Source organism: Scomber scombrus, chromosome 13 (genome assembly GCF_963691925.1).
Source record: "Scomber scombrus chromosome 13, fScoSco1.1, whole genome shotgun sequence".
Lineage (NCBI taxonomy): Eukaryota > Metazoa > Chordata > Actinopteri > Scombriformes > Scombridae > Scomber > Scomber scombrus.
Genome location: NC_084982.1, coordinates 8,971,993 through 8,999,660, shown reverse-complemented (window position 1 = coordinate 8,999,660; position 27,668 = coordinate 8,971,993).

Below are 27,668 nucleotides of genomic sequence, written 5' to 3'. Positions count from 1 at the left end.
TTTTTTATTGTGGCAGGTATTTGATTCCTTTTGTCAAAACCTTTTTCTGCTACTTCCTATTTTTAGGTGAATGCATGATTGTTTTAATTGTCGTAGTACCTTCGAGCTACGCCAACAATCATGCCATACATTAGAAACACAAAGGAAAGCACTTGAGAGTCAATCTCACTCATCTCCTACAGGAACTATTAATGGGACACTTACAGTATGGGGGTTCACAAGTCTAGGAGGGAGATGTGCAATAGCAAGTCGCATTTCTACACCTTTCTTCACTCAACTAAAGGCCAGGCTGAATATAGGGAATCACATGACAATAGATTGTAATCCAAGAGTGTTTCTTAACCTGAGCACTCCAAAGTATTTCTAATGCAGATGCTCTCTGAATCACCAGTTATGCAAAACTGTAATAGCATTGGAATTGGACAATTTGCCTAGATTTAGATTCATGTCTATGCACAGGAGTATTTACATTACAATACACAGGCATCATTGGGCCCACAATGCAAATTTTCTGTTCTTGTAGAGTAAGGAGACGGGGGTGTTTTAGAACATCTTGCTCTGCTATTGTTCCCAGCTACAGATGGAGCAGCAGTTTACCCATTATCAATCAGACCACAGAACATACAGCACTGTAGTGTTGGGTCATTTTACACAGCTGCAGCTGCTGTGAGGTTGAAGAGTGTAGTTGGTGTGATGGTACAAAGCGAGGTGTCATCTGCAAGCCAATCACATTTTCATGCAAACCACCTTGTATTGACTTGGCAACATTTGATTTAATGAAGTGAATTAATAAGACTGAATTGAATTTAGGAACTCTTCAGATAGCAAGAAAATTAGTCAGGCAACCAGTTTGTGATGTGCCCCATTCTGTCTTCATCACACTCTGCTACAGATGAGTTTTCTTCACTCAATTAATGGTCATTACATGGAGTTTTTGCCAGCAGATATGTTAATACGGGTCTATGAGGAGTTTATTTCACATGATGTGTTCATCAGGTTCAGTGCACTAGTTTTATTTGAAATGTCAAAGCTAAATAATAATGTAATTTGTATAGCACTTTTTAAGATAGGATAACAACATGCTTTCCATTATAGAGAGACAGCATAAAAACAATCACAAAGATTTAAAAAAAAAAACAAGCAGAGCATTAAAAAACAGTTTCAAATCAATTTAAAAATACATAATCTAAACAGTAAAACAAGTGAATCAATTAAATTAAACTTCAAATCTGGCAGTTGCACAACCCGAGCTGTACTATGTAAACAAATAAGACTAGCTGTCAGACGAGAAGGAGAGTCTATAAAAAAGATTTCAAAGCAGAAACTGTGTCTGCAAACTGAATACTAACTGTTCCAAAGCTGAGGTGCCAGTACAGCACAAGCTCGATCACCCTTTGACCTTAACCTGGACTCTGCAACAGCTAGCAGGCCTAACCCTGCAGATCTAATGGGCTGTTTTTTGGACAGTAAAGAGTTAAGAGTTTGTTGATGTGCTCTGGCGCCTGGCCATGTAACACCTTGTAAGTCATGAGTAAGATTTTAAAATGGGCTCTTAAAGAAACTGCTAACCAGTGCAGTGAGGCAGGTAAACAAGGTGATAAAATAGTCCACGCATGAAGATATGAAAGCATGAATCATTTTTCTTGGTGTTGCTAAAACGTTGCTCTTCTGTTCCAATTTCTTTGTGTGTTATTTAAAGTGTAGTTCACTGTCAAAGAAAAGAAAACAGCAGTGCTCTTAATATTTGAGATAAGGGGACTGAGCCGTGGCTAGACTTGTTTATAGAGGCGCACAGGATCGAAGAGAAGCACCTCTGTTTTGTCAAAGTTGAACTGCAAAAGGTTTTGTGACATCCAATCTCTCACATCGGCTCAGCAGCTCTGTAATGTAGCCAGCTCGTTTCAGAGTTTTCAGAGGTTTTAATGCAGAGGTATAGCTGGCTCACATCTGCATAACAATGAATTGATGTTATAGTGATGAATGATATGACCTAGTGGTAGCATATACAGAGAGAACAGAACTGGCCTATTTTTTTCCTTCTTTTAAAAAATATTACATTTGTGGAATACTGATTATAATATATGTACGTTTTATTATTGCTTGATCATATTTTTGGTAGTGATTGCTCTGTTGATGACAGATATGTTGAATACAATTAAGCACAAAAGCATAGTTCAATAGAAGCTGCCACTAATACAAACTGTTGGATGTTCAAATGTATAGACTTAAATGGGGAAAAGAACCTCAACATATTTTACACAGATAACATTAGCCATGTCTAATGAACTGCTTCCTGAATTAGTGTACCATAAGGATGACTTCATGTTTAGATCCTCTCCTTGGTAAATATAGTGGAAGCTTTTTTTTTTAGCATTTTTTTTTTTAGCATTTTTGCTCTCAGCAAAAAGAAAGGAGAACATCAAGTAGCCCATAAAGCTTCTATAATGTACGCTGTTGTTTCTCTGCAGTTAGTGATAGGATTCCCAGAGTATTCCTCCCCCTACATGCTGTTGCTTAATTAGCCTCAAGATTTAGCACCACATGCTCCTCAGGTATATTTGTTTGTGTTTGTATGCATATGCAGCTGAGAGAGGGTATCCAGGTGTTGTTTGTTTTGTAAATTGTAATTGTTGTATTTATGTTTGTTTATGTATAGTTTATACCCATGTGGGTAAAAAGAGAGAGAGGCGTGTTGATTATCTGTTTCTTCTTATGAAACCATACATATTTCAGTGGAATTATCTTTAAAATGATGTTTTCTGTCAAATACAGTGTAGGCCAAGTCCCTGAATGCATTCATTTACTTTTCCCCACTTCAGATAAATTAATGTTTACCTTCTTTGGCCCCTGGCTTTAATTTGTGAGCAAGCCTGACCTGACACTGTGTTGGGATATTCATCGCATCCCTTTTAGTCAATTCATTTAATTATGCCATTCTGCCCAGGGTGCCAGTGCAAAGCAGCTTCTGAATGTTGCTTCTTCAATCTGCATGTATAAACAATGTCAGCAGCCAGGAGGAGCTGAGATGACCGATAGATACTTTCTGGTACATTTGGTGTAGATGTACTTGCATGTGTGTTTGTGTGACTCGGTGGAAAAGCAGCCAAGTTGCTTGGAGAACTAAGTTGATCCATGTGTGGAGTAAATGGCAAGAGGCCTCCTCTGCACCACAAACTCTGTTAATTGGGAGGAAACAGCAGTTGGGATTAGTGTGGAGAGGAGATGAGCGTGTAACCATTAAAAGGCACCCCTAGTTCTTTTTAGATGTAGTAAAACACATTGCTTTCACACTTATCAGTCACAAGATTTTTTTTTCTCGTGTTAGCATCTTTTGTGACATATGTGAGATCATACAGTCCTCCTCCTCTTTTCTACACTGTGTTGCGCATCTGTGTGGTCCTGCTGTTCGGTTCATTTCACACATGTGCATGCCTACACCAAATTAAATTCCATGAAAAAAAAAAAATTAAAATAAGGTAATAAGTCATGACAGTAATTTTCAACCAGGTAGGAACAACACGGGAGCTTTTGTGAATAAAGGTGGCACAGTTAGTAAAAATGAGTTTGTTCAAAGGGTTGTTTGCTTTTCACTGTCTGATATCTATGTTAAAAAAGTGGTAAAGTGGTTAAAGTTCAAAAACTTGAGATGGTGTGAGAAAGTGTGGAAATAGTCAAAAGCCCAGACTACAAAGTGATCTGACCACATTGTTTTTTTCTTTTCGCACATGCCCGTTAACAGCTGCCCGTTCCATAACCATTGTCACTAAGGTTCATCATATCTCAGATCGGATTCTGGCTCGAACATGTATGGATGTGTTTAAGAAGTTGATGTTTCAAGAAAAGAAACAGAAAAAGTAGTGAAATCCTACTACTACAGTTTGTTTCATGGTTGCCTCCTGAATGGCTGTAATTGGGCCAAAATAGGGTGGGCTCATCAGGGAGGGGTCCTTAAAGAGACAGGAGCTAAAATGGTCTGTTTCAGAAAGAGGCTGAACTGAGAGGCTGCATAAAGAGCCAGTGTAAAATAAATAAGGAGTTTTTTAAAACTGTGAATGATCAGATATTCCAGTAGAGCTCATAGTTAAAAATATAGACCTGAATGTAATGTATCCTTTAAAAGTTTATTTGAAGCTAATATGAGGCTTCAGCTGTCCAAATTAGTCAAATAAAGTCAACATCTTCAAATTTACAGTCATTTTAGCACCAAATTCTGTCTTTTGTTACTATCCTACCTGCAGCTGAACAGGGAAACACTGACTTTTTATTTTTATTTTTTTAAACTAAAAACACTGTAAGCCTCATATTAGCTTTTAATTATTTTACTGTAGACTGTAGATGCTCTGCATTACTTACATTGTAAGCACATTTAGAATGGATCTTGTAATTGTCAGTACAAACAGGAGAAATGATTACATAAAAGAAAAACACATTTCAATGTTCATTTGGGCACCTGATTGTTGTTTTAAGACAGACAGGAAATATTGTGAACCCATCCCTTAAATATTACTCAGAGTTAAAACTGAAAACTAATCATGTCTTTTGAACATTACCCTGGGTGTGTAATGTTTATACTGTATTCTGTCATAGCAATTTGACCATAATCGTTTCTATGCCAGCCAATACCTTGTTTTTAGTTTTAGTTTTAAATGAAGCTTGTTTCAGTGTTTTCCATTTGAAACAAAAATGGAAATTTAACTTAACATCACCCTGATTGTTCCAGAACAGCATAACTGTGGTAACTTGCCTTTCCAAAAGTATCATACATCAACACATTGTCAAATCAAAAATCTACTTAAAAGTAGAATATCTGAAATGTATTAAACAAAATTGGATGAAATACAGTAACCAAAGTAGAGTATTAAAGTTCCACCCATGATGTTTGGTATTTGAAACTCGTACAAGAAGCGTCCATTTTATAAAATAGAGTTGCCATAGAAGTCAGTCAATGTTTGACACGTATGTAATGTAAATTGGACATCATGTTTGGCGCAAGGAAAATGGCGGCAGTGGTTGCTGGGATTGGCCGTGCTCCCAAAAGCCTCTTGTGGCTGCCACAACATGGAAGCTGAGGAGAAGGAGGAAGAGGAGAAGGGAGGAGTATAGAGGCGAGCACAAGCTGTGAGTCTGAAAGAGGCCAGATTCAGCTCTCAGTCGGGCAGCGGCTTAGACATACCCCAAACTCAAAACCCTGGAAACAGTCGTGGCTGTGGCGAAAAGGGAACAGTAGGGAAAGAGAAGGCGCAATAGACTGATAGACGTAGAGTGAACGGGATGTGTAAATATAGAAATTGAGGGAAATAGATATTTTTATGTTTTACAGTGACACAGGTGCACTTGTCTCTAGGTAGAAAAGCAGGTACGCTTTTCTTGAGCATATAGCTCAGAAGGTGAAAGAGTCACAACCACGCATGTCTTTACAGCACAAGAGAGGGATGAAAGAGATGCGGTGTAAGGGGGCGAACATGATGGCGAACAGCAGATGGACATGGCGATGTAGCTTGCCCTGTGTGGTTTTAATGGAGAAATCAAACAGTGGTGACTCAAGATGACACATGTAGACCATAATCCATGTGACTTTATCCATTTTCAAAAATTAAAAATCATGCTACAATTTTTTCCAATCAATGTGTCAAGTGCTCTATTGCCTCCCACTCATTACAAAAGACTCATGAGCACGTTTGCCATCCTCCCTCTCACTCCTCTGCATACAGAAAGGTATATATTATGAGTGAATTTTAAAAGCAGAATAAATTATTTAACAAAACATGAGGGGGGGAGGGTGGTGGGGGACAACAAAACCACTGCGGGTGGTAATTCAGAGCAAAATAGAACTGGGACCAGCTTGTGTTAACTGAGATTATGCGCTGTGGCTGAAATACAGTGTAGAAATTCCACTGTCTCTTGCTTTCATGTCGGTGATGAAAATGAGATGTGTTGAACCAAGACTTTCAGTGGTAACACAGTGATAAACAAACAAAACACCAATTGAATTCCCAATTAGCGCTCTGAGTGAAGGCCTAATAGCATGTTTGGGTAGGTCTAAAGTAACCAAAAGCCCTGTTCAGCCATTCTCTGCCGCTTCAGTTGCTCCCCATCACAGTTCAGATATAGATATTCAACACTGCTCCTTCACCATGATGAGAGCTTCACATGGAAATAAAAGACGTTTTTCATACAAGCTTGCTGTTATTCTACCAAGACAATAAAGATGTGTGTTTAGTCTATTCTCTCTCTCTGAGGAGGACATATTTGAATTGGTGGATTTGGGCTGTGCGTATTCTTTGGCTTTGTGAGTATCTTTGTTATGCTGAAATGGTCCCTAAGCTCTTTTTTCCAGTCTGCAGTTTTTCTGGTGATGACTCTGAGGAGCAAGTTGTGTGTGGCTATGTTTGTGTGTGAGCAAGTGCTCTTAATTCTGCTGCTGATTTGGAGCCAAAATTGTAATAGGGGTCACACATCTTTGCTTTTTGAGTAATTTGAACATCAGTGTGCCCCACATACAGCTGCGAACCACTCATAATGTTCTCTTTTTCTATCTGTGTATACTGTGTGTACCCACATGCATCTATAAACAGACACTGGAATAATGAAAAATGAAAGACTCATTTTCGTATGTATATCTATTTACTGATAGGAAAGCTCATGTTGCCTCTCTCATTTAGTCAATTTCTCATTTTTAATCAGTGTTCAGCCGGTGCTATCACGTTGTCTTTGTCAGTAGCAGGGGAAATTCATGTCAAATTGTCCGTCTTGCTTCTGTGATGATAACCTGTCTCTCCAGAGGCGTTCTAATATGGCAGATGGTACTAATTATCAAGGGTCACACACACACAAACACACACACACACACACACACACACACACACACACACACACACACACACACACACACACACACAAGATTTAAGGTTATTCATGGAGTGACAATACCTCTTAATAGCTTCTAACATGTTTTGTGAAAATCATACAGATGCCTGAGTTCACACATAACAGAGGATGAACTTACTTGATGACACTATGGAGAGCATGCTGGCTACAGAGACTATTTTTAAAAATTTACCCCACTGGATATTATCTTCAACCACTAGCCCCTGATAGACTAACTTTAGTTCTATTTCTGTGCAAAGGCTGTCAAATTTCATTATATTGCAATATCAGCCACTTGACTCCTTACACCTCAAAAGGAAAATGGATTGAATTTTGCTCTTTTGGAATTTCTCTGCTCTCGCTCATATAGTCGTACACATGCACATGCTCACACACACACTCACAGTGTGGGGCATATTCTCGGCCGTGTTTAAATGTCCTCCACTTAATGGTGGCTGCAGTTCCTGGTTCTATGCATTAACCTTTGCAGTGGTATTTAATTAAAGGTCCACACCTGTACCACCACCTCCTCAACCCCCATCCTCCTCCTCCTCAGCAGAGCCAGGGCTAACTGAAGGCATGCTGCACATCCATGGCAATTAGCATGACCTTAAAAACACCACGAGAGCCTTGGCACTAACCCCCTGCACATTCCCCTTTGCCCTGTGGACCACTGGCTCTGCCTGTCCTTCTTTCTGACCCTGGTGTGCTGCGGCTATGCTCACACTCAGTGGGGTCCAACCGATTATTATAGCCCCTCTGCTCCACGGGGCCCTGGGGAACCACATCAGGACACAAGTAGAGGTCACAGGTTCCCTAGGATCCTTGAGGGAGCTTCCTTGTGTCCTAACCCCAAATCATCATTACTCCAATAGGGAGTGTAGAAAGTGACTGCTGTATTTAAATTGTTGCTTTGAAAGATGGCTCCACATAGAGACGTGCTAAGACATTTTGAATTTTATTTTCCACAGTGCTAAAAGGGCCCCTACAGCCTGTTTTAATGTCCCTTAATGCTTGTAGGTCACCATACAGCTTCTGCCCTCAGTGCAGAATTGAAACTACACTCATGTAAAACTAAATATTCTAAGGTCATATCTACAAAGAAATTGCAAGTATACGTTTAAGCTTAGATTCCTTTGTTATGCAGAATGTTCCCAAAGGTCAAAAGTCAACTTCCATGTTCAAACAATGGTTTCCTAAGTAGTTGTGTAAAAGGAGCAATTACATTTTTGATCATTTCAGCCATTTTTTCTGTAGAAGTCCTTTATTGTGGTAACGGGTGATAGAATGAACATCCCTGTAAAACATGGCAGTCGTGACAATTGAGAGATCATTTTAGACTTCCCTCATATTATGTTACAGGCAGAAGTTGATCAGTGGTCCTTCATACATGAGCAAATCTATATTAGAGCCTTTTCAGATCTGCTTATAGTACAGTGCAAGGACTGTAATAACAGTGATAGCGCTTATTGACCAGATAAATGTCTTGAATAGAGTCACAAGCCCACACATGATTAGCCACTCATATGTGCACCCATGCACATATGAGTCTATGCATGTGTCCACACACACACATACATACACCTCACCAGCCTCTGTGGACCCCCTGTGAGGTCAGGAGCACCAGTGCCCCTGTGGTTCTCTGCCCTATGGTATCATGCTGGGCAGATATTTCTGTCTGCTTGGATGACTCCTTGACATGGTGTTTATTTGGATTGGCAACTTGTTTTCATTTGAATCGATATGCAGCGCAGAGGAAAGAAGAGGTTGACTGAGGAGGAGAGTGGTCAACAGCGCTGAGCACCCATCTGCCCTGACACGAAGACTGTGCTGCTGACGATGACGATGAACAGGGAGCGAAAGTGCATCATAATTTAAGGCCTAAAATAAAAAAAGGAACCATGTTTATTATGAATTATAACAATGTAAACCATTTATTATTTGGAATATATTTACCTTCGATGGATCAGAAAAACCCAAATGAGCCTTCCACCACACCAAGACTTTTTTTTTTTTTTTTTGCTTTGTTTATTTGTATTAGCATCTTTTTTTATTTGGATAGAATGAACAGTACCAAGAAGCTGTTTTCTGGAAAATCGCTTTCCCGCCAGCACTGCCAAGGGAAGGCTAATAAAATGTCATCAGAGTGAAATGAGAGTTAAGTGTAGGGGAAAAAGCTGAATATTCACACTCATTTGGCTGACACCTGGGGGACCGCAGTCACTCATGACTGCATTGATATGCATTGTATTATGTGCTCCTCACCCGTTCACATTGACAATCAACAGCTTTAACACCTTCGCTTTAATTTAATTAAAGCTGTGATTGTCAGGGTGAAAATTTGATTTGCACACATACATATATTCACATGTGTGCTTGCCCACACAAAACACAAGGGTCATTGTACATGGAGGAAGACCAATTATTTCTGTATGGATAATTAGACAACTTAAATGGCCGTCCAAGCAGAGCAGAGCAGCCATTGGGAGAGAAGTGGCAGACCAACACATTTAGCATTGAGTCAGACTTTTTCTACATTCAACTTTGGAAAGCAAACCTTCCCTTAGGTGAACACCCTCAGGCTTTCTCTCCTTGTCAGAGCAGAACCTGCCTCCAGGCTCTGAGTTTGGATCAACATTCACCTTTCCAAACATAACCTACATCAGTGTGTATTTAATGCTACAGTGACATTAGTGTTTTGGATATGCACTGATGTGTGAATTGAGAGGATAGAAGAGCACATTCTTCACAGTGGATTTCTAAACTGGACCTGCATGATGAGAGAAAAAGAAGTAATGAGAGTATTATAATAACAAAGAATTAAAAAGCAGGGATATGATTTTTCAGGCTCATCACATATTCCAGTATAGTGAAAACACCAGAGTAGCAAGTTATATATTTTTAAAAAATCACTGTGTTTGAATTTTATTGCAAAATATAATGTTTTTAATATTCAGTATATTTATAGGCTGCTTTATTTGAGCCAACAGAGAGCTCACATACTGAGCCTTACAAACAGATGCAAAACAAATGTAGCCAAGTATCAAACATATCTAAAAATCCATGGTCATCTTTTAATCTTTGCCTAAAAGATGGTGTTGGTTGCATTTGTGGAACATTAAAGGGCCACAGAAGGGAGGAAACGGTGATGAAAGTGCAGTTACGGTTTTCTGAGCGAGGGGTTCACTAAGATATTTTCCTCACCTTCCTTCATTACGGACCAGTCTTCTAGACCTTAATGACCACAGAACACATCTGTTGTCAGTTTGCTACATTACCATGTATCTCAATTTTGACCAAATTAATAATCTCACAGGACTCTTAAAACACCTCCATTTTCCGAATGGCATTGAAGGTGAAGTAATGAGGAAGTTAAATACATTTATCCAAACATGCATGCACAACCACAACGTCTTTACATTTGTCTGCATTAATAATTGCTCTGTATGTTTTATGTGTGTTCTATATTTAAATAGGATAGTCCAGCATATCCTCATAATAATACAACCACATACATCGATTGTACTCCACAACAACCCACAGGAGCATTTTCTAATATTCTACCACTGTCGGTGCTTTCCAAACTGCTACAAATCACTGACCAGAATGTATCGGGCAAGACATATGGGAATTTTTCTAAAAACAATTGGTATATTAGTAGATAAAAGCAAAGTTTTTTTAAAAGGGGCAGAGGATTACAGCAGCAGTGCTTTAATAACTTTTTACATGTTAAAATGTCCTCCTTTATTCTCTTTCCAAAAATGGATGCTGCTTTTGGAATTACTTAACTGCTGTAAACCTTTCTGGATATGTACACACCACACAGACATATATGTATATGTGTGTGTGTATAAACACACACACACACACACACACATATATATATACACATATATAAACACACTCACACACATGTTCCCCAGGGAAGCTTTCACTTCGCTTCCCAATTCTCACCTACTTCTGCTTTCTGTCATGTGTGTCTCATTTGTCACAACATTCACATGTTACACTTTACTTCAATTTGATGTGTGAGATGCAGTCAAACCTGAACACCAAACAAGCCCCCCAAAAGCCAAACCATTGTAAACATCTCCCCCACAACTGTACATTTCAGGCTCCCCCTCAGACTAATGGCCATTCTGTAAAGAACAAACAAACTCAAATGAGAGCTTTGTGTTTCCCTCTCAGCTCTCATCCCACAAGTTTCCTACCGGCAGGATAATGATTACCTTTATGAAAATGGCAGGTTAATCTAAACTCTATTTTTTTTTTCTTTCCCTTCTCCTCCCCAATCTCCTCCTCTTCTTTTCTACCCCTTCCTCCCCTCACCAGGTGAGCAATGCCATTTGCCTACATCTCCTTATTGTTAGCTTTTATCCTTTTTTAAAACTCTGTTCATCTCAGAAGACTGCGTTTCCTGTAGGTTTGCAAAAGCATAGAGGTGTGCATGGAGTGAAGAACAATACATCCTCCTCCATGGCTTTCTGTCCCCCCTGAAGGAGCCTTATCTTTGGGATTGTAATGTAATGAGTGGCCCCTTGAAACAAAAGGCCTGACAGCTCTAGCAGCTCTGAGGCTCCCTGGGACCACAGCATTGTTATTAGAATCCCCAGGAGTGTTTATGCACAGGCACACTCAAACCTTCTGCATCTTCATGTCACACGATCCACCCAAAAATAAATCCAGCAAATGATCATCAACCAATAATATAAACACAAAATACCATCAAAATATATGTTTCTATTTGTCATTACTGGAATCATTCTGTCAATCTTAATAGCAGTTTTACACATGTTGACCTAAGTGAATTCATGGTAGCCTGGGGAGCTGTTGCCCTATTTTAATGTGTCTGTGTTGATGGATGGCACAAGTCAGCTATGGTTTAAACCTTAGTAACAGACATCACAGTGTTGACCTCTCCATCTCCCCTTCATATTGTCCTTGTCCCCAGTGACAATAGGCCACCAGCATGTCTGACATTCATCACCTGTTACACTCATCCATATGAATATGCCACTCAGTGCCATTCTGTGGCCTGCAGGGCGGCTTCAGGGCATTGGGGGTGGATTAAAACAATGGTGGCATATCAAGAAAAACATCCTCAACACTGAGAGCCAATTAAGATAACACACCATATCCACATTTTGGATCAATTGAGGATGTTTTGTGTTCATCCATGACATTTCCTGCCACTAAAACTGAGCTTTAACAAAAAAAAGTTAGTCTCCAGAGTTAATTAATTTTAAAGTGCTGATTTTGACAACAGACCCATTTGAAAATGATGATGGATTATTGTAAATATTTCATTTACTAACACTTTACGTATACATGGTAATTCAATTGTCTTAACTGAAATTACTGCTAGCTTTCATGTTAAGCACCTTAAATGATTCTTTTATAATTATGTTAAAATGAAATAAGCTAAGTAAACAGAAGAATGACAATGAGAGCACTTGCATTTTGGGATTGGGCAAATTGTACCAAAAAAAGTGCTTAAAGGAAATCAAGGGAAGCAGAACTGAGATTTACTAAGAGGACAAAAAGCCTTGTCCATTCAACCACACTCCCTAAAGGCTGCATACCACATAACCACAACATCCACGGTTCAACTCCCAGCTGCGGGACCTGTGTTGCATGTCATACACCCCTGTCTCTATCCCCATCGTTCCTGTCTTTAAACTGTCCATCAATTAAAAACAAAAAGCCTCAAAATAATCTAAAAGCCCCCCAAAAAAACATTTCAAACAACAAACCAACAACAAAAAAAAACATAATTTCTCAACTGCTGTGCTATCTAGCCAAGCAGACAGCTTTGACTTTGTTTGCACAGGTGTGGGCTACTCTTTCTTTTATAGATTTCTACCAAACGACTTTCTCTCAATGAAGTTAAAATGGATTAATACTATTTCCTTTGATTTTCCCCCCTTTTTAAAATGTCAATGCTCTATGCCCCTCAAATAAAAGTCTACTCAACTTTGCTGAATTGTGTAGAAAATGTTTATTTAAAATTTGGGAGAAATGGGCCTTTAACAGATTTAGTTGTTTGCCAACAGCAATAGGATGAAGAGGATGAGACTGAACCATATTCCCCTGGGTTTAGTGGTTTATGTGGAAGATGGACGCTCATAAAACTCCACAGCAGCTTTGACATAGAACCATGAAACCACATTAATATATAACAAATAAAGGAAATGTGAACTGATTTTTTAAATGAATTCTACCACAAGTTATGCTGTTATACCACAATTGGCAAGTGGCATCCAATGACATCCAAGTGTTGTTTATGGCTGTATGTCATGCTGCTGCCTCTGGAGTGTGTTAGGTTAATATTTTATATCTAGCTTCTGCGTTTTGTGAGACATTTGTGACATTCTTTATGAGCTACTGAGCTACTCATGAACGCAATTGTGTGTGTGTGTGTGTGTGTGTGTGTGTGTGTGTGTGTGTGTGTGTGTGTGTGTGTGTGTGTGTGTGTGTGTGAGTGTGTGTGTGTGTGTGTGTTTGGGGCTGCTTTGTTTTGCTAGCTGACAACTCCCCTCCCCGTGTTGGGCCTGGCAGATGTAGAGGTGTCACCATGTTGATTAATTGTTTACGGTCACCTGTCTGCGTGGCTGCCTGTCTGCCATGTCGCCGCGTGCTTGGGGGATTTAGGGTTGTGGGGTCGGAGTGAAAAAAAAGGGGGGGCAGCTGAAAAGGTGAGGGAAGAGGAGACAACAGAGGGACGGTGTGCAGGAGCTTGTGCTCATGTAAATGATGCCATGCTATCAGCCCGGCGTCTTCAGCCGTGTCTGTCTGAACAGCAGTGTCGTCATGTTGAACACGAATCACAGCTAGCCGGGGCCTGCCAGGGCCCTGTGCTCTTATGCTGTTTCCTGCAGTCTACCATGCTGCTGACTGCAGAGGGGAAAAGGAGAGGAGTGAATTATAGAAAGAGATGAAAAGACCAAGAGAGATGAAGAAGTTTCAAGGAATTTCTTTATTCAAGTAGATGGTATTTAGCACAACTTCTCCTGCTGGGTAAATTAAAACCCCTGATGATTGTGTGTTGTTTATTTGAAAAGAACTGAAGCTTTTCATGTGATGTGAAGAAATGTGTAATTAAGATTTTTTAAAGCCCAACAAAATAGTCAGCAGTCACTGCAGCAATCTAATAAGTTGTAGTGGTGGCGTGACCACTGTGGTACTCACATTGGTTGGCGGTTCTGTCCATCAGAATCTCATTTTTAATACATATAACCATCATCTAAGATGTAAAAATCATCATTAATATTTTACAAATATTGAGCAAAGGCATTGAGTTCATTTAAATGAGATTGAGATTCATCCAGCAAAGATTTTTGACCTTTTTATTTATGGTGCTCTTTCTCTTTTTTGTGCTTTTTAGTTCAAGGATATTAAGACATGAGACAGGGAGGGGAAGGGGGGGGGGGATCAATATTGCAACATATTGTCATAAATCCACTTGCGATACATTTTCCGATACACTGGCTCCAAGCTCCATCCTTTACAAGAAAAAAAGCACCACTCAGAATTGTTTCAGCTGCTTACCACTAACAGAGCGCCACTACCCAGACTGGTGATGTCAGATGAACGGCAAGTGACAACGAGGGAAAAAATGCAATCAGCTGCTGTCAAACTCTCTGTGTCCAAGCTGGAAACACAGAGAGCTTTGACAGTCACTAAAAGCACATTCTTGGCCCTTTGTAAAAGTTCCTGTGTGATACCTGTGTTATAGTTAAGCTAGTGGCTCTAGTACAAGAGGCTCTGCAGTGTGTGTGTGTGTGTGTGTGTGTGTGTGTGTGTGTGTGTGTGTGTGTGTGTGTGTGTGTGTGTGTGTGTGTGTGTGTATGTGTCTGTCACGGAGTGTCAGTGTGTCACTGTAGCCCTGCTGTTTATCATGTTAACGTTACCGTCATCACTTGTCAGTTCTGAATATCTTGTAAAGCTCTGAATATAGCACAGTTAGTTATCAGTGGGATGTATTTTGTTTACTGCCACAGAAAAGGAATACATCTTTGGGTTATCATTGCAACGTCACTTCTCTGTTGTCTCTTATTAGACTTACTAACTCTATCAGCAGCTCTGTGAGAGGCACAAACTGTGATATTTATACAGACTGAGGCTCTAATGAGCAGTTTTGTAATCTCTATAATTGGCTGCATTTTAAACTGTACTATTAATTAACATTGTTATCTGTCTATTTCTTGCTACTTCTATTATTCTATTTCTATTTCTATTCTATCACTTTTTCCTTTCTTCTTCTTTCTTAGCTATAAATATTGTGATATATCTTCTTCATGTGATATATTGCGTATTGCAGAATCACCTTTGTTGTGTCATATCATTATTGTGGGAAGAATATCATGACAGTATCATTTTGTAAGTTGATCTGTGACTCGCACCCCTACTTGACAGTACTGATCAGTACCATAGTTAGCTGTTCCCTCATGTAGAGAGAAAGACGCAGTGGACCTCTGCATCATTGAAAACGCATATCCTATTCAGTTTGAATGGCTTTTGATTTAGCCCATATTATCCATTACTTACTTATTCATAGGCCACTAGGTTTTCTTCCCTTCCATCCATTCAAATCAATATTGCAGAACCCAGTTGTGAGTGTGGGTTGGGGTTTTCTTCAAAGTGGCAATTCTTCCAACCATCTGCGCCTCTCTTTCTCTCTCTCTCTCTCTCTCTGCACGTTTTAAACCCACCCTTAGTAACAAGCCACGGAGCACCAATCTGTGCCGTGATTCGGCCAAGCCCTGCCTGCCGACTGGGAAGGAACATCATCAAAACTATTCTGTGTTGCCATGGAAATAGAGACCTCAATAAGTTCATCTTTTTCATGTGTGTTTTTTCGGGGCTTGCTTGGCATTTGGTTGGTTGGTTGGTTGTTTGGTTAGTTGGTTGGTTGGATGAGTGGCAGAACTGCAAGCTGTTCGTCCTCGTGTTTTCTCATCCCGCTTGTGCATACAACAATTTATTTATTTAGTCACCAACAAACAGGAATAATAATTTTCCTTCATCATTCTTGTCATACACCACCAAGGTGTGTTTCTCTCTGTGCAGATCTGCAAATGCATATATGCATACAGTATATGCACAATACAATGTGAATGTGCAGGTGGATCAGTAATAACTGCTGGTGTGCAGCTCCTGCTAGTGAATTTGAATGAGAGGAGTAAAAATGCTCAGCTGGATGAATGAAAAGAAAATGGGTCACCAGAATACATTTGCTACAAACAATGTGTGTGATGTATGTTTCAACATATAGGCTATTATTCTGTGTTTTTTTGTACATTGTGCATTTGACTCAGAGTGCAGCATTCAACAGCTCTCACATTCAGCATTGATGTCGTATCAGTAAGTAGTAGTAGTAGTTGTAGTAATAGTAGTAGTGGAAATGGGTCCTTTGAAGTAACTGGATCTCCCCCTTACACTGGGAGAATACAAATTCATGTTATGCGTTCTAGTATATAGCCTACAGTATGTGTGTATGTGTGGGTCTGTTTGTGTGAGAGAGAGCGAGAGAGAGAGAGAGAGAGAGAGAGAGAGTGAAAGAGAAGATGAGAGGACAGAAAGAGAAAAAGTGGGGTGGGGGGGAGGGGGAGGGGGGTTGTATTATAGGCATGTCACAGTGATGTATGATACAGCTTGATCAGATGGTTTCCAAAAAATTCTCTTTGATGTTAATATTATTCATGTGAACTCTGTGAGGTAGTGAACGCCAGCTCTCAGAGGGGGAAACGTAAGAGATGTCTCAGTTATCTCTACCGTTCAAGCCTTTATTCACAGAAGGAGAAAAAAAAAAAAAAGAATCATTGCAACCACCAAACTGATCTTTCCCCGAAAAAAAACACAGAATTAGGGGAGGAGTACCTAGTTCAGGGCGGGCTGGAACAGCTATATTGCATGTAATTGGACAATTAAAGTGATATCTTGGCATCGCTTGCTGCCTGTATTGAGGCAGAGAAACGAGAGCTTGTGATGTATTCTGACCCTCGTCTTGATGTGACGTGGAAAATCATGCTACGTAACTCTAGGTGTCTGTGTGTGGTGTGTGCATCTGTACGACTTAGCGGTGTTAATGTAATTCAGTAAGAGATGAAAGGAAGTTATGGTGTTCTGTAGATTATTGTTGCTGAAAAATGTGGAAATGCTGGTGGCCAATTAGATCCTATGAAATGGTATGAGATACAGTGAGAGGGTTTCTCTTTTGCCAAATTCATTGTGGCTCTCAAGGATTTTGTATTCATGACCCTGTGGTGCCTTGGCTCCAATACTGCCATTCTGTTGCTTTGGTAGTTTGTTGTACTGGGGCAGAAAATAAAATGTCAGAAAAACAGAGACATTAAGAAGAAGTTTTGAACATTTATATACAGTTAATTCAAATATTACTTGTCTGTGAGCTGATGATGAAAAAAGAGGCTAAAAAAATCATGTTCAACATCACTTTTAATCCACTGATACACTCTCCATGTAGCCAAGGTGAAGTGAGCACTCGTGGGCTGCTTGTCAGTGTGTGTGTGTGTGTGTGTGTGTGTGTGTGTGTGTGTGTGTGTGTTTGTGTTTGTGTGTGTTCTTACTTATCTGCTTGTAATCAGGACTTCACTTCCATTTCCAAGCTGACCCTAACTAGATGTGGCTGATAAGGCGGGCCGGTCGATGCATCTGTATGCCAGGCCTATTGTACTACAGGGATGAGAGGGGAAAAGAGAGAGGGTAGGCGAGAGGAGGGAGAGGGGTGAGTTTGCTTGAATCTCTGAGGGCTGGCTAACCCCCTGCTCCTTTCCTGAAATGGAGATGTTATTACATTAGCAGCTAAAAGGGTTTATTCACAGTTAGTGCAGTTTAGGCATGCAAATGGAGGATTTCAGTGTGCTGTGTTGCCTGGAGGTATAGAACAGAAAGCACAGGAGATTTGCAAGGATTAGTTCCACAGGTTCCTTTTATTATGGAAAAAACCCTTCCTGAATGAAAGGGGGAGGAAAAGGTGAGTTAAGGAGAAAGGATAGAAGAGAGGCAGTGAGGGAATTTAGGATGGGATGTTTTTTTTCTCCCTTCACCACATTAGCCCAGTTGTGAGGTACATGAATGATTTTTGACATTTTGACTCTCACATGTTCTGAAGTTATGCACACAGAGCAGTTATTTTTTTCGCCATAACTGCCATAACAGTTGGTAAACAGTATGCAACCCCTTGCCTGCCCACCTTGAAGGGTGTATGTTTGTGCACAAGCAAGTGTAGTGATACGTCTCACTAAACTCAATCCTCAAGCCCACTCTGAAATAAGCGATGGTTATGATGATGAGGCCTTTTGGCAGATTTTACAGTGCACACTGCTCAGTGCACATGAAATGGAGGGTGGCGACCCATTCAGATCACTCATGTTGTGGACGTGTGTCTGAGGGACTGTGGTGCTGCAATCTGATATGCTTGAGTTGTAAAGTTAAAGCCTTCATTATCTCGGCACGAGGCATAAGGTGTCACCTTCACTGGACCTGACACATGCACGCTTCCCTAACCATGGGAGACCACACACACATGCGCACACACACACACACAAGTGTACATATACAACTCAAACCATGGGAGACAAGGTTGAGAGATGAAGGCTTTGAGGAAGAGATGGACAGAACGATTGAGAATTGATGGTTTATGGAAAAGCCAAGGTCAGTCAAGCTTGAGTTTGCTGTAATGGTCAAGGTGATGTGTCCTGTTGGAGGCAAAGGGACACACACACACACACACACATGCATGCACAGAGGGCCAATGGCAAATGACTTAGGTCTGTTGGTCAGCAGGGAGGAGAGAGCCATGGTGAACCTGAAAGAGGAGATTGATGGGACTGTGTGTGTTTCAATCAGACTCAATGTGATGTCATCTGCTGAAGTGTCATTTATTCTTCTCTCAATCTGTTTTTTTCTGTATCTCTGGTGCATTAAAGCTTCAACAAGTTAGTGAATTGTGGATGTAGATTGTGATGTAAGAGGAGTGAAGGTATTTTGTTTTTAAAAAACAGCAGCTACTCTACTCAGTACATGTCCCTCGAAAATAAATCACAGAAAAACACTTTAGAGGCCTTTCACAAACTGTTTTAACAATGGCCCCGTGTGTGTATGTGTGTGTGTGTGTGTCTCTCTGTGTGTATGTACATATGTGCGTGTGTGTGTGTGTGTGTGTGTGTGTGTGTGTCTTCAGTAAGCTGAGCAACGGCCCTTGGGGTGAAGTGGCCTGTTAAGACATTGCATAAGAAAAGAAAGTGTGAGCCGTTGAATAAAAGCTCTCTCTTCTCTGTACCAACAGCAGTCATCCGTCTTTTCTGGCAGAGCGGCTCTTTAATTGTCCACGTTTGGATGCTTTAACACTTGTGCTGTTAACAGCCATTAACCATGAGTGTCCTCACACAATTGTGAAGGAGGGACAAAGACTACATGCACACAAACCAGTGATGGCTGTGTGAGACACACACACATACGCAAAGCAGAATTAGTGTAAACACAGCAGATATCTTTCACAGGCCTTCTGTTAACAACACAACGAAAAACGCCATGGGTAAATTTGTCTGGTAGCAGCATTGTGTTCAATATCTAAATACAGTATGTTCAGTTTTCCATTCTGTCAGTATTTTAATTCTTTAAATGGTAATTTCTCCGGAATGAGATCACAAATGTTCTCACTTGCCTCTAAACAAGGAGCTAGTTTAAATGTTATTTTGAGATATCTATTTCTGTTGCCCTTTTAATACCATAAAGATGAATTCATTTTTGTTTGTGGTGCTCACAACTTTAAAAATGTTACTTTAAAAAATCTACTTTGACACATTTTCAGAAATAGAATAAAACCCAAACTGTGTTTGTCTTTAGTATGTTTTAGTTTTCGTGGTGCAAATTGAATGTGAATGTGTACATGGGTGTTTACAGTCATTAATATGTTTGTATGTATTAATAGGTTTGTGTAAAGGGTAAGGTTGACACTATTATATAATTATGATCAAATCTAATATATCAAATATTTAGCAAAATCTGATACATACAGTTTTTCTTTCTGTATCATCCAATAACTATTATAAACACATAAAAGAGGTATGCTGATGTTCTGCGACATTATCCTTTACTACAATGACCACAGTCAGTGTAGTTAATTCCCCTCAGCAGGGTAAACACAGAACTGCATCCATGAGCACGCTCAGTGATGTCTTACTGACAGGAAGTTATTCTCAAGATTAAAAAATAGAGATAGAGTAATTCAGAATAAACTACTCTGGCGTTTATGATGAAGAATAAAAGTGTTGCTTTATCCATTTTTGGATCACAGCAGAGTTCTGTGGTACAGATGCTGCGGCTGGTGGGTTGCAGGCAAACTTTATTGTTGGTTTTGGGTTTTTTTTTTTTAGATTTGTTGTTAAACATAAAAAGATGATCTCCAGCCAGCCTTTCCCTTTAAAGCATGCTTTCATTTATATTCATTGGTCACCTCCAACCACTCTCAGTATGTGTGTTAACTATAACAACTATCTCTTCTAGAAACTGCAATACAAGAAAAACATAATTTTATAGGTTTCACCCATTCACTTTTCCTTCCACAGGACTTCTTGTGTTGTAATAAAACAATAAACCCGGGGACTATTTCACAGCCTCACTCTTTCCTCCCCTTGAACATGCATGCACATAAACCTACATGCACAAATACACTTAAAAAAAAACAAACATGTTTTGAACACACACTCCCAAGCCCAGTGCCCTGGGCCTGGATCCAGTCAGAACAATAGTGGAGCTGCTCCCCCTGCTGCTACTAAATGGAAACTGCCTCTGGGCCCTGTATCATTCTCTGGGCTGTGTGTATGTGTGCGTGCGTGCGTGTGTGTGTCTATGTGTGTGTCTGCCTGTGCATGTATGGGGAGAGTTGCATGCTTGTTTGCAGGCGTTTGCATTTGCAATCTAGTGTGCATGTGTTACCCAGCTCCTCATCCCATCGCGTTACACAGTAGGTCTATTATCCTGCATCCTGCCACAAATATGTATGTGACCTCACCTTCCATTCTCTCACCCTTGTGTCGTTCGGTAACAACATCTCCAGCATCTGCTAGCGATTGTTTGTGGTGGCTGACTTTTACTCCCTGCCTTCTTGTCTGCTCTGTCCCGCTATAAAAGTCTAACGATCTTGCATATTTTTTGTCTTTGTATGAGTGTGTGTAGTCTGTTTGTGTTTGCATACACACAAAAACACACTACTTAGAATGGTTTCCACCATCTACATAAGGGGCAGTTTTGCTAAATTGGATGAGAATGAAAACAGATTATGAAGCAAAAACAGACATTTTCACTACATAAAAATTTGCCTTGGTAACACTTAAGGCATGGAAAATCCAGCACTGAAAAGGATGTTTTTGGTGAAAGCAGTAAATGTAGCATATCCACTGTATTTTCTCTTCCTTTTGTTGTTGCATTATACTTTCAAAGAATTCGAGGCAGTGATTGTCATTCACATTTTATCAGCCATATGGTCACCTGTCATGTTCACATGACCAAGTGATCAAAGGCTGGTCTTTGGTTTAATTGTTCCCCACTGTTAGGCTTCATCCAGGAAGGACTCTCTCTCCATCTCTACTTCAGCAGGTGGCGTGTGTGTGTGTGTGTGTGTGTGTGTGTATGTGTGTGTGTGTGTGTGTGTGTGTGTGTGTGTGTGTGTGTGTGTACGTGCATATGTGTATGTGCAAGTATGTTTGTGGGTTCATACTTGTAACGTGCAATCTGTGAATATGAGAACAGTTATGGTTTTGGCTCAGCACATTGGATCTGAAATGAAACATTGCTACAAGGTTAGAGGGTTGATTTAATTATTTATTTTAGGGCTGTTTAGATCAACATGAAGCCTTTTTTATGTACTGTAATTACAGAAGGGTTAAAATTGGAAAGGGCGATGAGGAGGGGGCCCGGGGAAAAAGGCTTTAGTTGGAAAGGGGCTTTGACCGGGCCGAGAGAGATTCGCATTGATTGGGTTTTAATTTGGTGGAGGGCCCCCTTCAACCCTGCACCAAGTTCCACCCATCCCCCCTTCATCCAAATCCTCCCCACCCAACTTCCCTCCCCCTTCCTGTCCTGATGTGAGTGAGGAGTTGAGGAGTCGGGGTGGTCTGTGTGGCTGGTCAGAGCCAGCTGATAGGAGTAAACTAAACTCAGCAGGCCTGTTGTTTGTGTTTACTCTGTGTGTGTGTGTGTGTGTGTGTGTGTGTGTGTGTGTGTGTGTGTGTGTGTGTGTGCGTGCGCAACCCTTATGTTGCTTCACATGTCCCAGCACCTTTGAAGGGTTTCTATAAAAACACAATCAATCACGGTCTACTTTCACAGGTGGTCTAAGCACATCGCTCTCTTTGTGTCCCCGCTTCTCTTTTTCTCCTCCAAATGTCGTATTACATTTATCATTATTCGTATTATGTTGCTTTATACAACCTTTACCTGCTCCCCTTATCTCCCCGTAGTGGTGCTTCTGGCTTTGAAATCCTGGTATTGAAAGAGCACTAAACAATTTAAGGGCATTTAAAGATGTACTCCTCCCTCAAGTGTTTGCTTTAGCAATCTAATCTCAAGCCTAATCTTTGACAAGTTTTCTTTTTCTTTTCTTAATTTGCAGGCTCAAAGAGGAAAGAGGTAGAGGTCTAGTCTTAATTAGGTTAGTTATCTCTGCACCAAAAGGATAAAGTTCTCTCACCAGGACTGTTTCAAATTAACCTAATTGGATTTTTAGCAGAAACTCAGCAAATAGTCAGGGTTAAGTAAAGACAGTGACATAAAGGAGGGGGGGTTCACGTGAACTGTGTTGCGTGAACTGAGAGTAAAAACTCTTTGGAGGGTCATGTTCAAGGTTCTCCTTTCTCTCAACAAACAGAAGAGAAATGCTGCAGGCCTGTCTCAAGGAGAGGGGCACGAGAAGCCTGGGCTAGAGGACCCAACTCAGGCTGAGCTGACATAAAGAGAGACAGAGTCCACACTGAAGCCGATAAATCTGCAAATGCAGTTTACAGTATCCGCACGCATTTTTAGGTCATTCAAATAAGAGAAGTCAATACAGACTGTGATGCATCAACAGTACAAAAAAACCCCTAAAACTGTGCATTGCAGTGATCGCCCTGAAAGGTACGGTTACTCTGCTCCAGCTCAGCTTCTTGTCTGTTGCCTCAAGCTTTCCATGATTCTCCCAAACACACAATTTAGTTATTTGGTTCTCATTGACATACCTTTTGTTTTTGTTATCAGAGCACTGATTTCTGGTTGCTGTTGACCAAGGCAAAGACAATTTTTTCCTGTACTGCTGTTAAATATATTTTCTAGGAGACAAGGTTGGCTGAACTGAGACTATTGATCACATTGCAGTTTTATGGTTAATGTGGACTGTGGACATGGTCTAATGCTGCACCCACAACGTCTTCAGCTATTTAGGCCAGACCACTAATGGCCAGTGAATCCAGCAGCTGTAAGGTCACGCTAGTCTGTTAATGTCCGTCATTCACTCTCTCTTGGAATAAGTGAGTTCCTGTCTCTATTTATGCCACAGTTGCACAAAGTTGTGCAGGGTAAGGCAGGTAAAAAGAGTTCTGTATGCACTTAAAGAAAATTGCATGTCCACATTGAAAAGTCCAGCAACAGGAAAACAGCTGACAGCTTTCTTCCTTATTTGTAGACTGGCAAAGAAAATTAAACCCACATTCTGTTTTATTTTTATTTATCATCCACATTCTGCGCTCTACAATTGCTTCTTTAATTGGAACAAGGTGACAAATGAACAAAAACTGTATGTGAATAACCTTGCCTGATACAAGATTTTCTTTCTGTGTATATCAAAAGTCACAGGAATTATTAATAAGGTTTTTTCCCCTCTGATATATGAATGGTATCAAATTAGCACTTCCTAAAGAAGCAGGGGCTGCCCCACATTCCCTGCCATCCTGAAGTGTGAAAATATTCCAGGGGCAGTTTGATTATAACTAGGGCTAGAGGATGAAACTATTCCCCCGTTCAATTCTCTCAGGGAAAATTAATTAGAAAGAAGAGCAGTGAGACATGTGCAGCTATCTCCAAACCTGGTTAACATTAATCACAGGTGGAATGTATATCATTTACACCACACCTCGTATAAGATGAGTCGCAATTTTGAAGAAAAGAAAATGAAATGAATCATAATTAATGTGAGTATGACAGAGGCGGTATGAGAAATTGATCATGGCATTGATGGAGTCTGAATTATAATAAACAATATTTCTTCAAAATAACATGTGGACTGAAAATAATCATTAAAAAGTGAAAATAGTTATTGTCTAGGCTGGCTGTTTACAAAAATTAGAGTCCATTGTCTGCAGTAGTGATGTATAGATGAGTTAATCAAGCATATTGATTGCTGCAGCAGTGATGCTGAGTGTGGATTTTTAATTAGCGCATGCTTGAGTGTGTTAAAACTCCTGTGCTCTCTCTGAGTGGAACCAAGTGGAACTGAACATGTCAGCGGAGAACAAGGCTCAATGTCCCTCCAACACAGCTCACATCAACACCATGGCTACCTCCGCTCCTATTCTGAACCTTGGATTAACTCCCCGTGTTCCACTCTCAGCCTAAACTAGGCCGCCATTTTAGGCCTGCCCGATCCCTGCCCTGCCCTTCATTTTGAATGGGGAGTTAGACCCACAGTAACCCCACTGTGTGTCCTAGCAGTTGTCCTCCCCTGAAGGTCCCTCTAAGGGGAGCTCTTTTGGACCCCCACAGATTCTCATTCTTAGAGCTCATTTCATGTACCACATCTCTTCATAAATATTTCACAGTTCTGTGATCAAAGCCCACCTCTGTGAGCCCCTGTTTGGCTAATTGCTTTGGATGATATACAGTATACTCTGGGCTTGTGTGTGTCCTCTACAGTAATCTAGCTCTGCACAGAATGTATATAATAAAAATGTCTTTTCAGACACATGTGGAAAAACATCTTTTTTCTACCTTTTTATTGTGTATTTGGATAATGCTGCCAGTCCAAGAGTGTGTGTTTCTGGTCCCTATGCTGTCCACCTGTCTCAATAGTCCATTTGTCCAGCTGCAGATAGCAAAAGGCTGCTGTCGTACCACTGCTTATTTTCCCTCTCAGAGGCCCACCCTGGTCTGCGTGGGACAGCCTGGAGCTAACTAGGGCGCTCTGTCACACGAACCATCCTTGCTCTATGGAAAAATAGACGATGCATCATGGATAGGTTGGTGATGATGATTTTCTTCTCTCTCTCTTTAACTCTGCATGGTCTTCCCTCCTCTCTTTCTGTGTGTCAGTGAGTTAGTCAGTCGTCCAGGGATGCCCTCTCTCCTCGCTCCCATTGATCCCCCAGCCTGCAGCGCAATGAAACAGCCAGACCACCTAGCCAGAGCTTTGCTGCTTTCCATGTTGTCTAAGTGCTTGGCTCAGGCAAAAGAGAAAAATAATCCAATCGTTTCTTTGTTTTTTTACATTTTTTGTGTGTGTGTGTGTATGTGTTTGTGTTTGTGTATGTGAAAGTCCAGAGTCTTGCTGATGTTTTCCCTGCCCTCTTTGCTCTGTGACTCCTCCTCTGTCTTCCCACAGCGTCTTCTACCAGTGGATCCCTGTGGTCCAAAGACAGTCATTTCTCTTGATTAGGCCCTGTGTCAGTTTAACCATCCTTATCGGTGCATATTTTCATTATGCAGATCAGGGAAGGCCAGTAGCACATCACACACTGGGCAGGAGTGGATGCATGCTGCTGTTGTGTACCCCTGTTTGGCACCCTTGCCGTTTGCCACACACTCCACCCTCCCAAACACACACTTCCTCACTGCAGTCTGTCACATTTCTTTCTACAGAGGACACATGCATGATGAGATCACACACCAGGCCCTGGGGCCAGTGTTTATTATGTATGAGTGGGTTTATCCTCTAGGTGCACGGTGTCCAGGTTGGGGAAACCAGAGAACCGGGGAGAGGCCCAGCATTTGTCAGCAGCTGACCGAGGGGTGGCAGGGGTAGGTGGCGCTAGGAGCTGCACTGCACGGCGGAAGCCTGGTTCAGGCCTGGTTCATGTGCTCTGTGGGCTCCCAGGCTGGTGTGCTATAGCTCTCAATCTGGCTCTGCTTCAGACAAGCCTCCCGTGGAGGTCAGCTGTGCCGACAGCGAAACAGAGCAGAGAGGGGAGAGACGTGTTGAACAGCACACCTGTCCTCACTACTGAGCAAGGGCTATGTCTCCTACAGCACACCTATGGATAATGTGCTAGCCAGCATTTCACATTGAGCTATTGTTTATTTCTGTCTTTTTTTGCTTGTTTTAAGAACACTATTTGATTGTTTTTGCAATCTCACTTTCAGTGAAGAGAAGAGATGAATTTTGAGAGATAGAGGATATAGCAGCGGTCTAATAAAATGCCTGTCTCCATAGAGTAGACAGCTGAAGCCCTGGTTTGAGCTGGTCTTTGCTCCCCTGCTGGGTGTATTGATAAGCAGCACTGAACCCTGCGGTCAGTGTTTAATTGCATTATATGGAGTCCTCTAGTCACCCTCCTCTTTCCTCCTTGATGGAAGAGGAGAACAAGTGTTTACTGATATAGAGAAGTAAGAATCAAAAAGATATGCAGAGGGAGGTAGAGCAGGCTAATACTCGGAATCTCCAAGTATGATATTGACGGATAAGTGAAAGCCTCAAACCTATTGCGCAGACTAATCCTTTAGCTATCAGAGTCATTTCATTACAACTGAGGGAAGACGGATGGCCAAAGCATAACGGGGGCCTCAACTTCATTCAGCTCTGACTTCACCGACCTCCCAGAAAATCTGGGGAAATCTATGACATCATTGTTCAAGCTAGCTTTTATCTTGTTGTGGCTTATGCCCACTGTTCCAGACATTCTCACATGCACACACACATACACACGCCTACATAGGAGACTTCCAGCAGAGTGGATTAAAACAGCCTGCACACTTTGACAGACCTCAGTGGGCCCCAGCGTCTGTTCTGAGCTCTGATTGGGGACCTTGTTGCCTCTCTGGTAGGTGACACATATAATGCAGAGCAACAGCAGAACATCATGATTAGAACATCCTCTGTCTATAAAAAAAGATCAACAACTGTGGAATTCTTAGAATTCTGAAATCATGAAAATGTTGTTTGTAACTGATAATATTTCATTTACATCTGTCACATACCAGGATTAAAACCCTCTCCACCCTCTGAGAATCTTGTCTGTGTCCCGTTAACAAACAGTGGCCGAAGCTGTTCCAAACACAAAAAAGGAGGGCTTGAACGAGTTGCTATGCTTGAGCAGTGTTGGAAACCCTCTTTTTCCGTCACCCCTTTACCCTTTCTCTCACGCTGATGATGTGTTTTTGTGTTGGCATCTGAAAGTTGCTTTGTCCACTCCCACGCCCCGGACCCTATATCTATACACACACACACACACACACACACACACACACACACACACACACACACACACACACACACACACACACACACACACACACACACACACAACACACACACACAAAGGTCAGAGGGAAGAGCATCCATTCATGTCTAGCCAGCTGCACCGTCTTTCACCTGGTGTCCAATCATGAATGGTCCCTGATCCAGGCATGGAACCTAAGCAACGACTGACTAAGTATGACACACACACACACACACAGAGCAATCCACATCTCGAAAATGCCTTCGGTGTTTAGCAGTTGCATACCACACCTGCTCAAATTGTCAGTCAGATTGTGCGGTTGTGCGACAGCGTGGAAGAGTTCCTCATTATGGCAGCCATTGTGCATGTGCCTCT